The sequence below is a fragment of the Meleagris gallopavo genome, chromosome 1, assembly GCF_905368555.1.
Source record: "Meleagris gallopavo chromosome 1, MGAL_WU_HG_1.1, whole genome shotgun sequence".
Lineage (NCBI taxonomy): Eukaryota > Metazoa > Chordata > Aves > Galliformes > Phasianidae > Meleagris > Meleagris gallopavo.
Window position 1 is genome coordinate 110860666 of NC_139404.1, and position 17896 is coordinate 110878561.

General features: G+C 42.8%; 1 long non-coding RNA gene across 3 annotated transcripts in view; it reads right to left on the minus strand.

Annotated features, from left to right (window-relative positions):
* Window positions 1-2269: 2269 nt before the first annotated feature.
* The window catches only part of LOC104914703 (uncharacterized), a 38629-nt gene continuing 23002 nt past the window's right edge, over window positions 2270-17896 (minus strand). For 2 of the 3 annotated variants that reach the window (XR_014879853.1, XR_796107.4), the window contains exons 2-4: window positions 16321-16366; window positions 2626-3186; window positions 2270-2460 (exon numbers count right to left, since the gene is read on the minus strand). This is a non-coding gene — a long non-coding RNA (uncharacterized LOC104914703). Of the gene's footprint in view, window positions 2461-2625; window positions 3187-8105; window positions 12590-16320; window positions 16367-17896 lie in introns of all 3 variants that reach the window. The other variant, XR_014879850.1, reaches the window with a different exon arrangement.

Below are 17896 nucleotides of genomic sequence, written 5' to 3' on the forward strand. Positions count from 1 at the left end.
CCACCCTCTGGTAAAGAATCTTTTCCTGATATCCAACCAAACCTGTCCATATTAATATGGACTGTAAGATATGTCTATTATTCCACAGTCCAGGAGACTAGACTGTGTATCTCATTTTCACTCCTTTATATATGTACATAAATTGTATAATTTTAACCATTATTTTCGATTTATAACAGCTTAGAATGCTGGCCTCTCAAGTCACAATGGGAATCTCTCAGATGTTCACTTAATCTGGATACTAGCCTTCAATTATAATGCATTGTTTCACCCAACTGAACCATTACACAGGATTTTTTTAAAACAAAGCCTACAGTTGGAATAAAAAAAGCTTTTTTTCATATTAACCTAAATTTCCAGATGTAAGATGCCATTTTCAAAAAGCAACGAGTATAAAAATAAAAAATTGCCAGGACATTTTATGCATTATATAGCGCTTAACTCAGAAGAAGAGGCATCAACTATAGATTTAAAAACTCAGTAGATCCCTAGGAGCCGCTATGTAATCTTAGAAATGCAATTCGGGTTCAAAGCAAATTTTAAAATCAATGTCCTTATGACTCATCAGCAGCAACGTGTCCCACAGAAGGGAAAGCTGGCAAAGAAGTTGACTAATGGATGCCTCTCTTGTAAGGCTGTCAGGGCAAATAACTTCACAGCACATTCCAAAATGCTGAATGGTCCAGTGAGAGGAGAGAATGGTCTCCTTTACTATCCTTTTGTGCTTGAAATTGATAGGGTTCCAAACCCTTCGGTGATTTCCCTGGGAACCAATCCTGAAAAATGTAGAACTCATCAGTAAAATATTTGACTTGCTGAATAATCTCAATCATGTTTTCCATAGCCACCACAATAAAGATATTGTGGCAACCTTTCCAGATAAAATCAGATGGTAAAGAGCCATGCCACAGAACTAAACATGTGAGTTCAGCATGCTTTTACCAACAGGCAAAAGCCAGATTGTAAGTACTGTGAAAACTTCCAGACTCCATCTATAAACCTAAATGTGTAAGCTAGGCAGTAGCATATCTTACTCTTTCAAGGAATTCCTCTAGACCTAGTGAGCTTGGGCAGTCTTCTATAGACCTAGAGGAAGTTCTCAGAACTATGGTTTGATTCATAAGTGGTCCTGTGCGGAGCCAGCAGTTGGACAGGATGATCCTTGTGGGTCCTTTCCAACTCAGGATATTCCAGGATTCTATTAAAGTTATAGCCTGACTTTTTCTATACATAGCATGTGCTCGTTAGTCAACCTTTCTGTGATAATTTTTTTTTCCACAGTTGTGTCCTTTACATTATAACAGGGCTCTGTAATTTTTAACTCTTTTTTCATTGAATGGTTTTGGTTGTGTGTGTGTGTCATTCTGAAAGGATGGGTTGCAGACATTTGATGGATGGGGAGGTGGACACAATCAGATCATGTGCTTAAGTGGAGCACAACATCTCAAAGAAGTCAAAAGCAACCTGAATCCTCTGCATCCATAGTCAGAAAGTGGGATCATGTTTTTCTTACACCACACAAAAAAACCCCTCACACGACAAGGACCAATGAAGGCCCTCATTCACTGTATAAGAAGTCTTTGATCCTGGCTGGATGCTCCCCATGACAGTGGCATCTCTTGTTGCTGCAGTACGTGTGAGCTAATCCCAATAAGTTCATATGGCACTTATGTCAAGAAGGAATCCCCAGAGAGGGTAAATTGGAAAGGAAAATGGTCTCGTGCTCTTGATATGTTTTATCTAGAAGTATCTCATATGGAGAGGTTAAGCTGGAAAGGCTTACTATGGCTATAAAATCTAGCAAGGCTCCATGGGCAGATGTCATTGTCATTATTCAAAAATATAGCATCCCAAATCCATAATCCTTTTGAAATAGTGCAAATTCAGTGCTTTTCTGAGTATAAGACAGAAGCATTAGAGTTGTTGTGTGTTGGGAGATAGGACAGGAGCTGGACAGAGGACAGCTGTCCCTATCACTCAGGGCACGGATTAAGCCAGGGCATGTTGGCCTAAAGCGAAACCTGAAGATATCCTTCTATTTGGGAGCCTGCCTGGCTGTAAATCTCCTGGAACCTCTCAGATTAGTACTTCAAATATGCAGAATTTCATTACGGAGGAAATTTGCAACACCCTGGTCCTGATGCAAGTATGTGACAGCATGAGGTAAGAGCACGAGAAGCAAGCTGAACCTCTGACGTGCATGTAGGGACACAGGAATTGCTTAGGAAGCAATTGAAGTTGCATAGGAAGTAACTTCAGGAATACAGTGAAGCATTTCTTATTTATTCACTGTGTATGTGCTGTCGAGGCATCATGCTGGTCTCTGCTTCTTGTTAGCTCTTCAGTGGCACACCAGGTCCCAGCTGGCAGTGGCTAATTGCAATCAGCAGGTGAGAAAGGAGCGTCTTGGCAGCTGAATTGGCTCCAGCTCTGGAACACCTTCTGGGAAATAGAGGGAACCTGGAAAAAGAAAGGGAGAGAACTTAAAGCTGGGTTTCTGTGAAAAGCATTAACATTTCTCATGCTGAGAAAGACAGCAACGCACAGGACAAACCACACTTGCTTTTTCTGGAAGTTATAATGGAGCAATTCAGTATTAAGAGACAGGAATCTTCGAGCACTCACCTCTAGTGGTTTTGAGACAATCTAATATCACTTGATGACTTTGGAGCATGGCTTTTTTACAAGATTGTGAGCATCCTTTGTGAGCTCAAAGGACAATGAGAGTATAAAAAATGTCTTGCAGTTCAAATACAGGCACAGCCTTAATGTCTGAAAGGTGCCCACTGTCATCAGTGATCCACTTGTAGTCTCAAGCAAGTAGATTTCCACTTCATTTGGGTATTACTGGGACCTGAGATGCCAAAGTCAGCTTGTGGCAAATGTGTGCTCTGTGTCCTGTAGCTGTGACTACTTCAGGTGATCTGGTTTGGTTAAAGAGATCTCTACCACCTCATGAATCAGAACCCATAGCAGAGGAGACGGTGATTAAATCCGCGAGGAGAATTCGCTGCTTTCTTGCCTTGAGAAGTAGATCCTTGAGGGTCAAGGTTGAGGCACAAAAGCTGAGAAACTTGCCAGGCAGCAATGTCAGCTTCTCTGTTGATAAATCTGAGATGACTTCCATTTCCATGACTAGCAATATAGTATCTTGACAGGTGCTCAGTTATCACAGCAGTAGGTACGCTACAAGACACAGAAAGCAATGGATGACAGATACATGTTTCACCAGCTCTGCATTTTAGAAGGGTATTGTGAACTCAGGATTCTTCTGTGTGGGCCATTCCTTGCTTCTTTAATCAATGAGAACAAAGATTTCATTTCCACAAAAAAAGGACAACACCCTCTCTCCCAACAGAAACCTCACTTAACCTCACACAGGGATAGCCAGTATACGGGATACATACTATTTACATACATATATCTGCTGAGCAGTTACACATCAGTGATGCTGTGTAGCTGCTGAAATGAAAAGACATCGAGTAGCCTGTGAAAAATGAAAGAGATACCTGGATTCTTCTAATGCAAGCAGCGCGTCTGTGTGTATTTGTTTGCGATTTTGCCAATGTTGTGAGATCATCAAGGGCAAATTCAGCTAGATACAGATCAGTTCATGGGCAGAAAAAGCAATTAGTGCTTTATTATCATCCCGTTCATATGCAATTAAAATGGAGTCGATTCTCCTTCAGATAAAGATGCATAAATAAGCAGAGACCATTGATTTGGGTGCTGAAGTAGGCAAAGGTATGCAAAAAGTCGCAAAAGATCACCTGTCAGTTCAGTCACTCAGACTGAGATGCTGCAGGATGAGGTGGCTGGGGCAAGAAGAATGCATGGGAAACAGCAAGCCAAATGGTGAGATAAGATGTATTCAGCATTTTCTGCTTGTTGTTTCCAGCCTCCATTTTAACTGCTCTGAGTTTACAGATTAATTACAATACATTTCTTCCAAAGAAACATCTGTTTTGTGGGTAACTTTAATCACATCCTGGTGATAACTTCCCATGGGAGCTCATCTGTGTTGCCAAGTAATTTTCAGTGAGAGCGAAGATGGTCATGGGATTGTAGCTAGGAGTGCACAAGTGGAAACAATTGTCACAGTCCACTCTGTGCAACTTCAGTGCAACTCCGTTCCTTGCATGGGTAGCTCAGAATAAAGGAAAAGGGTCAAGAACTCAGATCACTTTGTCATGAGAATATAGCTAGTACCAGTATATGGGCAATTGCTGACCATCAGCACCATCATGCAATAGTATTGCTGACCATCAGCTGATGTGAAATGGCAGAGCACATTTGATGCCCACTGACCGCACCCCAGCATCCAACCCATTAAGCAGCTCGCTGAAGCACTAAGTTCAGACATGCTGGTTTGAGGCAGCTTCTGCTGTTGAAATTGCTGGCAAATGGCTGAAACCTGGCATTTCTTGGGTCAAACTACATATTGGCCACTTAGCTGACGTCAATTGTCCCAGCAACCGCACACTGCAAAAACAGGCTTCTGCCTGTCTGGGGTAAACAGCGCTAGTGACACTCCTTAAAAATCAAACAACCTGTCTGGTGAAAGCTTTTAGAGCCTTTCACAAGCTGCAAAAGAACACATAAGTGATCAAAGGCGGTAGGGTGGGTGCATTATTGTTCTCATTAGAGCATCATCTGCCAATTTATTGCAGCAAGGAGCCAGAATCAGCATAGCCTTCTGTCTGGGAAATAAAAACAAAACAGTGCTATTACCATTTCAGGTACTGAGGGGCTAAGTATTGGGGTGCTGTGGGTGTAGCTCTCACTGGAGCCTGGATGATAGGAGCAAAGGGAGGAGGAGGAGGAGACTGCTGTCATGGGGAATGCCTGCAGAAGCACAGAACTCTGCTGCAGCCACCAGCTTGGCAACCAGATTGTCTGACTATGGAAAGGACATCAGCTCCTCAGGATTTCACTGTCGTGTAGAAATGCAGATTCTTGATGGACTGTTAATTTTTGTGCCTAAAAAGAAATGTATCACTATCTTAGACACATGCTTCCAGTCACACGTTTATTTGATAAAGGAGATGATTGATTTTTTTTTTCACCTCTTCACTTATTTATGGCCTAGATCCTGTCATCTTTGAAATAAGCAGTTTCTGTAGAAGAGGCTCAAACATCTCAGCAGTTCTTGAATTAGGAGAAAGTCATACTTTCTGTCCATCCACATGCAGCCATCTGACTCCTGTCCTTCTAATGGAAGACTAACAGTTTTGCTGGTGGAAGACATTGTAATGCAGACAATACTATTTATTACTTGAGGGGTAGGGGCCTGTGAGCCATTCATTTCCAACACAATGTGTGGTCTAACCTAACCACCAGTTCATCCCATGACTTCTAGAAGCCAGCACTTTGGCAGACCCTATGCAGTGACAACTGGTGATCCTAATTTTGTTCCTTAATAGATAAGCAGAACAGCCAGGGAGCACAGGTCACAGCACTGTGAGCCGCTCTGTGTGCCCTCTCCATCCCTGCTGGCACCAGCTTGTTGTGGGAGCAGTTGCAAATGTAATAATGCAGCCCTGAGATGTTCCGAAGAACTGTGCATGCTGCACTTGAGGGAGGCTCTTTAGGGGTTGAACTGGATGATATCCAGAAGTCTCTTCCAACCCCTATGATTCTATGACTCTTCCCACCCACTGGGGAGGCTGTGGCATGTATATGAACAGAGGCAGCTATTCCGCTTCTAAAACAAACCTATTCCACTTCTAAAGCATGAAGTTTGGAAATTTATGTAAAAGGTATGCGTTCGCCCTTCTCTGAGATAGACCTGAGATGCTTCAAGATAGACACCTCTCACCTCTTTGCTTTCTTGGCTGGTTTATGTAAAAAGGATGGGCTTGCTGCTCAAGGGGCAGAGTCATTCTGCAGCGTAACACTGCCAAGTCATGCAGCTAGAGAGTCCTCTGGGGAAAGTGAAAGCACTGCCACTCTGGTGCATGGATCTGATCTTTTATGAAAACACACACAAATCAGGTAATTACATAATATTCAGATAGCTAGCACTTTCTTTGTATTTAAATGACTCAAAAAAGATCAAGCAGTAAAAGTGAAACATCCTGCTTAAAGCATCCTAGGGATGCAAAGCAATGTCCCAAACAAGAAAGCTTAGTTTTTAGCCATGTGCTTGAGCCCTGAGCCAAATGAGAAGTACAGATGAGGAGTACATGGGCTACTCCAGCATCCAGGCCTCCCAGGGCAAAGGAAAGCTAGAACTCTTTGCTTGTATTTCAAGAGACACAGCTATGCTGGAACGTGAACACAGTGTTTAATAAGCTTACACAAAGTTGTCTTTTACTTCTTGTTCTTTAAGAAGAAGGAAGCTTTTTTTATGTCTAACAATGGCTATAGCCAAGCTGTACAGCTCATGAGGGAACAAGTGAGATGCTATATTATTTCAGCAGAGTAGACATCGCTAATTACCTTCTTGCCTTGTAGAATGTCAATTTAGCTGAAAAAAATAGATCAAGCTATTCTTAAGTACAGTGATTAAAGTGATCAAAGGCTCATAACAGCATGGAGTACAGCAAGGTTGTAGCTGTGCTCTAAAGCCTACATTTCATGACAGAATATAACACAAGTCAAGGTGAAATGTAAACATGAGCGTTTTGCAAATGCTCACACTCAGTTCCAAAAATCATCCCAAATGTGGACTTTTGAATTTAATAACAGATTCAAATCTCAAAGCTTTGTGGTTTTTTTTTTTTTTTTTTTTTTTCAAAGAAAAGCAAGGCTTGTAGTAGGAGATATTCTTTCTTCTGACCTTTGATCATCATTTTGCCATCATTCCACAGATATTAATATTCAGAAATGTAAGGAAATCTTGCACTAGTTTAAAAGACCTGGGACAACTTCTATGTCAGCATTCAAACCAGGCTTCAGATTTTCCTGTAGTTTATGCAACCATCGACCTATCTACCTGGGATAGAAGGATGGATCCTACTGCTTCACTATTTTTAACATTTGTCTTCACCATATTACTATGTGGACTGAATACTAAGTACCTCATATAGAAATGAGAAATAAACCCAGTAGTCAAAGACTGGACTCTTCAGAACTTTCTTCTTCTGTACATGCAATACAGAAGGGTGATCTATTCAGGCTCCTAGATCTCTTTACTGGCCCTCAAAGCAACCCATCTTCCCAATTAATACAGTGTTCCTCTCATAGGAACTTCCACAGAAACAGCAAGAATTGGGTGGAATAAACCCAGATAAAAGTGACTTGACTTGTCCACTGTCAGGTTGGGAACCCATGGTAGGATTAAAAGTTGCACTCCTGTTTCCTTGGGTCCTAAGCTATTCCATTATGTTCAAATTATTTTGTTGGTTTGACTCCTTCCTGAACAAACTGGCAGGTGAGTTTCTTTTGGAAATTTATGAAAGATCTGCAAAGAATTAACAGATGAAAATCATGAGAAATGACAGCATCCCTAAGTGCCTTCCTGTACGGCCTATGGGAACAGGAGAATCTGTGTTAAGTTTGATAGGCTTGGAATTAAAGCTATGAACCCCCACAAAAGATAATTTCCTGATTTCATAAAGAGATCCTCCAGATGAAAATTGTTTTGCCTGAGATCATTTATCTGAGCAAATGGAGTCTAATAGGTACTCAGAGGACGTAAGTCAGACCCCTCCAGACACTGTTGCATTAGTTTACAGCAAGACTAAATTTGACCCAACCCATCTAACAGGATGTTTGCTAATCAAAATGTCTTTGAGGAATATTAAATGATTGCTTCTGCTCTTGACCATGTATTTCCTCAACAGATGAAGGGGGCAATTCCACAAAATTTTCACAGAGATTACTGAGTACTCTGCGGAAGACAAGACTAACTGGTGAAATACATGCAGTAATTGTCTTCGGCATCCCCATAAACTGTTGCAAGACAGAAACTCATTTTGACTCTGAAACTAAGCAAAATCAAAACTTGAGATGCAGTAACATAACCACTTGTACAGAAAGGGAAACTGCAAAGAAATCGGAAATGAGTAATTTTAGAATCTGTTTGTCAACAGAAAGAACAGTTTTGCTCATTTCCATTTTCTGTCCTGGGAGAGATCATCCCTCAGTCTTTAATTTCTTACCTAGAAACTCTTCTTCGTAAAATACAGGTGACATTCCTAGCACACCTCAGTTGATTCTGGAGTCAATCCTGTTGTTCATAAAGACCTTCATCTTCAGGACGTATATGCTAAGGTAACAGAAACACTGCTGAATTCTCACTGTCTACTACTGTGGGTGCTCCAGGTTCTGTGTAACATAAAAATACTGGAAATATCAGAAAACTTGAGAGGAGTTAATATTTTGGGTGCAAAGGAGAGGATGGGGGCTGGAATTAGTTCTCCAATTTCCTCCCTGTCTGATACATAGCTTGGCAATCAACTCAGAATCATGAGAATTCTTCCTTTTCCTTGACAACAGTTATAAACAGAGGCACTTGTTAGGATACGACTGCAGACATACGTGTTTTTGGCATTTTGATAAAGGGTCTCCATTGCTCGTTGTTCTGCTACCAAGAAAGTGAGGGCAATTTTATTTTTCCTGTATGTGTAGATAACAATTCCTGGAACCCCAGGTCCCCTCCCATTTCCCTTTTTCCTTTCCTGGCTTCTTTCCGCTGAGATTTGACAACACCAGCCTTAGGCTCTGGGTTGCCCTTAAAATCCCCTCTCCTGCTGCCCCTATTTGCATTTGGAATATATGGTAGTCCACAGAAGCCATGCTAATAGCTTTTGTACTGCATGCAGCATGACATCCATTCTGGAGGGCAGAAAGCAGCAGCACAGCTGTGAGAACAGCAGAGAAGGTTCTATGTTTTTGCTGAGGTTCTTCATGTAGTCTTCCTTAGGGAAAAGGTTTTGTAAAGGGAGCTGCTTAGTTTCCCATTCCCACAAGGAGTTAATGGCTGCTGCTCAAGCTAAGCCATTTCCCCTGGTTATCAAAGGCTGTCCTTCCAGCATGCTTTGCTGGCACGGAATGCCAGGATGCAGGATTAAAACAGAGATATTTGGAAAGTTTCTAAAATTCTAGCAGAAACTTTGTGTTGTAATAATGGTGCAGTTTTCCCATTTCTGATCAAGCTTTAGAAGCTAGCAAAACCTGTTTTCCTTGTTTAAATGTGATGCCTTGTGCTAGACTTCATATAACATTGGTTGGAAAGCCCTACCAAAGAAAAAGGCTTTGGTTCACACTACAAGCAAAATTTTGGTTGTGGTGAATGTAGTACAGCCAAAACAACACTGTTTCTCCAGCTCAGTGCCCAACAGGGAACTGCTTTACTGTATTTACATTTGCAGAGTAGTTTCTACCACACTTAGCGGCTTTTGGTCAATATTAAGTAGCGGCAGCTGCACCCACTCCATTATGTGAGTCCTAGCTCCCCAACACCTGCATTGTTAGATTACTTAGCCCTCTGTAACTTCTTGGTTGTATGGTCATGATAAGAGGAGTGCCAGTGTTATTAGTTGTCCAAAAATCATGTGCAGAGGACTTCCTAGAGGACTGTGCTGCATGTTCTATGAGAAAGGAGGCCCAATCCTTGTTTAGAAGTTGAACACTGACAGCGGCAAGAGCCATAGTTAAGATAGCAGAGCACAGAGCAGCTCAGGTAGCCAGAAAAAAGGTATACATTGGTGTCACTGGGCACCAATTGGGAACCACGTGTACTTTCAGAAAGATTCAACCTTTTGGAAGTTTCTGAAGAAGGATTTTGTCAAAGCTAGCAATTAAGCCAGATCTCCCACTTATCTTCCCAGTGCTTAAATTGCAAGAATGCACTTGTTCCCTAATTGCAAAATAGCACCAAGGATGCGTGAGTGTCTCTGACAGTTAGATTGCTGAATGTTGGCATAATCAGCAAACCCCTTGACTGCAGGCTTTCAAGTGTCCAGATCAGCTCCGGAGTTTGGAGAGAAAAAGTATGTGAGGAGGAGAAATCTGGTGAGAAAACAAGCAGTAGCTAACAGTTCTTGCTGTCATGCTATGCTGTAATTTTTCTCTCCCCTTCATCAAATTAGGTAATTAAGGGAAGGTTATCCAAATTCAACTTATCGATTCCTGAGTGCCTCATACCTGTATTTAGTAAGGCAAGATTTGCACTGCCCTCTAGAAAGTCTGCAGTTCATGAAGGTCTGAACAGAGTCCTGGAACGTATTGTGGCAGGGTTGTGCAACCTTTGCTTGTGCTGCTGCCTTGAGGTCAAGCAGCCTCTTTGGAAAAGCCACTTCTTGTACTCCCTGCACCAGCCACCAGCGCTGAGTGCATGAGCACCTTTGATGTCCCTTTTGTAGTGCCTCCCACCCAGGTATCTTCAAGATGCAAGTAAATATTAGTTATAAAGCCCTAATGCAATCCTGTGAAGTGAGTTGGGTTTCTCTCTGCCACACCAAGAGGGTTGAACAGAGGTGCCAAGCTGGCAAATGTTCTGCTCGAGATTAGACAACATTGCTGTGGAGCACAACATAATTGGTAGGGTATGGTATTGTTGTAAGTACTGCATCCTGCCTTCCAGTCCTTGCCTTTTACTGAAAGAGCTGAAGGATTGAGACTGAACTCTCTTAAAGCTCATGTGGCTTTTGCTGAGCCCAAGTGCAATGCCTCCTTCAGAAGGCATCTACCTGCCTATTTCCCTGCTGCCCTGATAGCATCGCTGCTTTTACGTTGAAAACCTCCTCTCAACTGCCACCCTGTCTCTCAGCAGTAGGAAATCAGATTTTCCATCCCTCAGCACCACTCTCTGCACTTTCATGTCTGAAGGAAGAGCTGGGGAAGGCATGGAAGTTTTTCTCTCTGTAGCAGTGACTCTATTTTCAGCTATAGCCTAACAGATTGCTTTGCTTTTCAGCCTTATCATCCTCTACAACCTTAATGCATGCAGCTACACAGGGTTACTATTAGTGACTGATATCACTGGCACTGTTGGCTGGGGCATTTAACACTAGGTGAACTAAATTCTCCTCTATACCACATCCTCATTACTCCCTTGGATTTTATAGAAACACAGAACCGTAGGAGTTAGAAGGGGACCTCTGGGGATCACCAAGCCCAACCCCCCTGCTAGGGCAGGATCCTTACAGTGGGCTGCACAGGTCACGAATATCAGTTATTATTTTATTATGCGGTTTTTGTGTGTGTGTGTGTGTGTGAAACAGAAAATACAGAAAGTTTGCTATGTCAGAAAAAGACAAATGAAAGTGTCAGCTCCTGTCTAGGGCCAAGCCAATCAGAAGTTACCATGCACTAAGTGACCAACAGCTTTGGCCTGCTGGCATCATCATTCACTCTCCAGTCTCAGCCCCTTGCAATTACTGCATGTCATACTTTTAAAATCACTACATAGAAGCAGCTAGCTGGTTATATTTAGAGCAACGCTAGGTATGGAAGCACATATTTTAGCTTCTCTTGTTACAGAGACATGAGAGAATCAGAACGCTCCCCACACATCAGCAAAGGAAAGTCTTCTTGGCCCTGCTGGTGAGGAAGGCTCTGGAAAGAATGGGTCGAGGAGCTGGGAGCTTACAGGATGTTTCCAAATTTCAGCACATGCAAAATAGCCTCCAACTAGCATGGAACTAAAGGAGAAGTTCTAAAATGTGCTACAAAGTCAAAATTGCACTCCACTCCTGGAATTCCAAACAATTTATTTTTACTTTTCCAATATTATGTTGAGAGTGGGGAGATCACTGAGGGTGCACCAGCTGGTAAGTAGAAAATCTCTGAGGACTGAAGACCCCAGCATAAGCATCTGCTCCAAAACAAGCATCCTCCAGTTCAGGTTTCCCTAAGAAGATGGATCCAGGCTGGATGTGACTCTGTGCAGCCTGGTCTGGTGGCTGGTGACCCCACACATAGCAGGCGGGTTGAAACTAGATGGTCATTATGGTCCTTTTCAACCCAGGCCATTCTATGATTCATTCTATGAAGCGCTTCCTCTTTAGCAGACTGGCCCAAATGAGAACGGCAGTGCACTGTGAGACTTCCAGGCTCTCAGGGCCACTGCCATACTAGGCAAACTGGACAGTTCTAGAGCGTGGGTCTGAACACTACCTCACAGTTGTACACTTTTTTTTTTTCTTCTGACTGTTATCAGCTATCTGATAGAAAGTGTTATTTGTCTCTGGGGATCTCACTTTGCATTCACAGTGGCCCACCAGCTGTGCAGACCTGCAAATAGCCTGTTACAAACACACCATAAAAACAAACACCTGCTCCCGCTTTTTTAATACTGCTGTCTCCTTCTATTGCCATTTTCTGGTTTTTATGTTTGGTACCTACCAGTCTGTCCACACACACGCATGCTCACGTACAGGCACAAACCAATTAGCACAAATCAATTAGCACGCCCTCTTTCCTGTGTGAATGCAGCTGTTCCTCGGGCAGACAGATTTCACAGACTGGTGACACCTCCGCAGCTTATTTTGGGAGCTGAAGGTTGATGTTTCACACGCTGGCCTCAAAATTACAAAAACAAAATCTCTGCTCTCAAATTCTCAGGCCTTGTTCTTCACACTTGCCAGCAAGCAATGCATGCAAATCCTCAGTGAGCAATAGAGGGTCAGGACAGGTCTTCCTGCGGGAAGGAGATGGAGACAGAACACAGAGCTTTAGGAAGCAGAACTGCAATAGAGATGCTTTGAGATCTCAGAGGTGTGACGTGCCCTGGCCACAACCTCCACAGAGGGACAGATGTCAACGCCTGGTCACAATGCCATTGAAAGCACACCAATGGCAGAGTGCACAAATGTAGGAAGAGTTGGTGGGATAGCACAAGGGGTTTGCAAACTGCCAGTTCTGGGACAAGGCCTGTGAGCTTCTCCTCTCACAGTGGTCTGAGTACTTGTGGTGCACTCATTAAAGAAATATATATTTTTCCTGTGATTTTTCAGCTAGTCACCACTATTTGATGAAGCTGCTCATTAATTATTGGCTACAGAAAGATATTTCCTTCTTCATCTCCCTGAAAGACAATCCATTGCCCCTCAGTACACAGCTCAACTCTAAATTGCACAGAAATTTAAGATAAAAATGCCATGTTTTCCACGGTGTTAAGTGGCTGGTCCGGGTTTCCATGCATACTGTTGTGTGCTCCGTCCCCTTCTCAGCTGCAATCAATACCATCCTGATTTCTTTATCATGCCTGATGTGGGATGGAGATGAGCAATCCTGTTCATACCTCAGCTTTGGCATTTTGATTCCCAAACAGCCCATTCACCAGTAGCATAAAAATAATGTAAAAACAAATACATCAAATAAATGTAGCTTGAAGACACCTCTATTACAACCCTGATCTGTATTCTATAAGCAAAATATGTACTGTGCATACAAACACTGGGCGAATGAAGGGATATGGGTATTAACACTGACATATCAAGCGGTTCCTTCATAAGACCATATTATCTCTGCAATCACCTAGAAGCATTTGCATTTCACAGACCACGTTTTCCAAACCGCACCTCTCGCCATTGCCTCTTACTATTCTTGGCTGATGTCTAGGCAAAGAACGAGGCCAGGTGGGCGGTTTCAGACCAGTAGTGGGAAGTGGTTGGAGCTGATAGCTGAGGGTCTCCTTCTTTGAGGGTTCTGGGGAGGTTCTGCTGCTGCTGGATGCAAAGCAACACTGCTGCAAGGTTGTGTGTTCAACATACAGGGACGGCAAGTCACTAGGCAGGAAAAGGTCAGATGAATCATGAGCAGAATTCAGTCTGCTCTTCCCATGGGGTGGGGTGACTTTTTTCACGATCTGGTATTGCTTCTTGCAAAGTGTTTATCAGGATTCCTGTTTGCAGCACTCCACTCACAGGGCACAATTCCTGACTGAAGTCACACGGCATTTTTATATCCCTCATCAGATGAAAACTGCATACTGGAGAGGGAGGTTTAAATAAGCCACCCATTCTGCAAACTGCCTCCTCATGTAGTTGTGCTGACCGAACAATACAGCACCAGCAGCTCAGAAAGTTTGAAAAACACCATAATCAATTAATGGATTTTTTTCACTATCGACCCACTCCTAAATCCTGGCTGCTAGTTTCAGATGGGGCAGTTTATAACGCTAATAAAACAAAACACCGGTGTAAATCATCCCTGCATCAGTTCAGCAAGCTGCTTCCACATACCAGACAGGCTCCAGGCCTTCACTGGGTGCTTTGGACTCTAGCACAAGAGAATTTACATTCTCTTTGCAGTTCCAATGAGACACCTGCTACTTCTCCTAAGTCACTGTGATGACACTTGCTCTTAAACAATGCATGTACCACTCAGGGTACTTTATATGATAAAACAAAAACCCAACCCCTCTTTTTCAAAGCAGGAGAACACCTTTGGCTTGAAGACAATTTATATGACGCTGCACAAAAACACAGCTGACATTTTTATAATCCTGGATTTTTTACCTACAGATAAACAGAACAGGAGGTGACTGGGACATACATGCAGGATGTGGGAGGTTAGAGTTAAGTTCCTAGTCTGCCAGGGGAAACATGATCCACTGCTCCCACCTCTTGCTAGGAGCGTCCCTACACTCTATCTTCCATCTGTCCCAGGCTGTGGGTGCCCGCAATATGCTGTTGCAAAACACTCAACTGTTTCTTGGCAATGGGAGAAGAAAACAAGGGAATGTCCACGTGAAGGCAGAGACACATGCATTTGTACTTGGTAAATAGGTAGGCATAGTTTAGTTAGAGAAATAAACTAATTTAGCATTCAGTTGTATGTCTCTCCTAGCACACCTCGACCACTGGAGTAATTGAGCCACAATCAAAGGAACAAAACCATGGAAAAGGATCTTGCCTACACCTGTGGAAATCCTTGTGGCCTGTCTGAGGCTTTTTCTGATGCTTCACCTTCAGTAATGTGAGAGTTCAGGACACAGAACCATAGAATCATTATAGTTGGAAAAGACCTCTAAGACCACCTAGTCCAACCATCAGCCCATCACACCAGAGCCATCCTGAATTTTATCTTCAGAACATCACTATGATCTTTGCATTCACAGCTGCACACTTCACATGCCTATAAACTGGCACAAATGAATTTCAAGTTTAGAATCTTTCTGCAAAAGTAAGCCTATCAGTACCATGTAATAGGTTGCCCTGTAAGGGGCTCATTTACAACCTCCTACTTTGTGGGTACTCTAAACATCACAGCAAGCACGTGCAAGAGAATGAGAGAGACAAGATCACCTCTCTTTACTATTTAAGACACAACACTTATACTAATGTTAATCGAGTAATTATTTCTCTGTAAGGAAAGGATCTGTAGATAAACTCCAGCCCACTATCGGAAATGGTTCTGCTGGCATCAGTCATAGCTACTTCCAGAACAGGTGTCACGAAATATTTCTCAATTATTAATAAGCCTGAAGCTGGGTGAATATGTATAGTCATGTCACAAGGGAAACTGGTATATTAGAAAACTCCTGAGTTAAGCAGGATTGCCTGATAGCAAGTTGGAAGCGCTTCCTGTTTGTGAGGTGTGAATTTGTACCATCCTGTTGATACAGCAGGGCTGAGACGTGGGGAGTTATCAGCTCACAGAACAAGGCCTGATCCAAACCTCATTAATGGATCAGGAATTTTTTTCCCCATCTCTCCCATAGACACAGAAGGAACCACAAAGGGAATTAGTGCTATATCAGTTGGTGCCAAGAAGAGAAATGTCCTCTCTATCCAAAAGCCCTGTTCCCAAGACATAAGCCAGCTGATGAAAGTTTAAACTCCTTTGGGCTCCCTCTCCTCACCCACCCCAGGTTTGTGTGCCCTTCTGATCTGTTTTCTGGGCTGTTATTTTCCATCTTGACTTTAAGCCAGCATGGAAAAACTTCTCATGGAACACTGCACGACTGTATTCTCTTTAGACATGCTACTGACACCGTTCTCATGTATAAATAGGGCCACACATTCTGAAGAAAGGTCTTCCAGGGTGAATTTTACCTACCACTTGTAGACTGTGGAGAGTCACTACACATAGCCTCTTATGTCTGCCTTCCTCACACAGCTACAGTGTGTAACAGCATCTGAGCAGAAATGAAAATCAGCCTCTTGAGTGCCACTGCGAACAGGCAAAGCTGCCATACACCCACCCATCATTGGGATGTAGGCATTTCTACAGAAAAGTGGTGCCTAAATCACTTGGCAGATCCTGTGCGCAGTATTTATAGAAAAATGACATCTACTCACATTTATGGTGTTGCATGAATGGATAAAAATGTTTGAAGCATATATTGCTGGACAGGCGTGTGTGCTTTGCTGGAAGTCTTGCTTTGCTGGTAGTCTTAGCATCTCCACATCTATAAATGCTCACCTGTGATTTGAAGCATGGAGTCATTTCCAGTTTCTGGCAGCAGAACCTTAAAAAGAAGAGGGGGAGTAATTATATGCGAGAAAACAGATAGCCCCATGAAAAGAGAAATTAGGGAAAACCCACACTCCTAGTTTGCTCTGGAAGAGCTGCAAAATAAGTGTTTTCTGAGACCCAGGGAGGGTGAGTTAGGAAAAGAGTGAGAGATCTGAGAGTACTGACTGAACTGGGATCATCAAAGATGGAGGGCTGAGCTCTGACCTGGCACCTTTGGAAGCCATGCTAATGAAAGCTTTATGCACTGAGTAGCTATGCATTTAATTTGAGAGACCTGGGCAGGCTCTTTAACTGTTATCTTGGAGCTAAAAAGTCACACAATCACTTCCTCGAACAATGATTTGTAGTCAGACTGTGTTCATGTCAGTTGAAGGCAGATCACGACCTCCCAGAGGACTTCAAAGATAAGATAACAAGCAAACATACAAAAAATGTGGTCTACCTTGAATTCCTCTGGAGGGTCAGCAAGGCACTGCAAAGCCAGCTTTGGGCTGAATGAGCTGACTTACCCTTCAGTAAAATATGGCTTTCTTTCTGCAAACCTCAGTACTTCGGAAAGGAGAGATGCTTGGGACAATCTAGTCTTTGGAGCAGAGGGGCAAACAGCACCTCCACATTGACATTTTCATGCGTGCAATCTGCTGTGTCCAGGGAACAGCACTGCTTGACCTGCACCACATTGCAATGCAGAAAATGGAAGTGGGGTGCAGGGTCAAAGCAAGGGTGCTGTACTACCCAAGAGCAGCCAGGGTTGGGTGGGGAAGGAAGGAGTAAGAGAAGCAAGGCAAGCAGAAGATGGTTCATCGGATTGACACCTTCTCAGCTCTTGGTGGACACGAAATTTAACTCTGACTCTCAGATTTTAGTCCTTCTTCCCAAACCTGGCCAAGCCCTGCTGACACTTGTTTATGTTTTAGGAGCCTTTGCATCACCTGGTGGCAGTGAGTCCCATAGTTTAATTACACATGTTATGAAAAAGCTTTCATTTGCATTTATTTCAAATCGGCTCCTTGGTAATTTCAAAGTTCCCATTCTGTCCTATCTAATCTGGAGGATGTGTGCCCAGTGGGTAGACCACAAGACTGGATCTCTGAATTAATTCTATTTCCATCTCTGTCATTCTTCTAAAAGAGAAGGTATTATTATTCATTGGAGAGAGCTTCACCTTCACCCAGCTCAATTAAAATTACCCCAAGCAAATAGTGATCTGGAATTTGGACTTAAATGATGTAGATGAATCTACTGCTCCCTGTACACCTGCAGAGGACAGGTAGAAGCTAAACTGGATAACAGAGGCAAAAATTTGATTTTATACTTCCAATGCCTGGATCGATTGGTGGAATTGAAACTGCTGCCATCATGTTACAAAACAACTTCTCACACAATAGCAGATCCCATTACACAGCAGAATCCCTGCAGTCAGAGAAAGATAAGTCAAGATCCCACATGAAAAGGAAGGATGTGTAATTTCTAAAAACAGCAATTTACATACTGGCCTAAGAACCATCTGTCTATCGAGCTG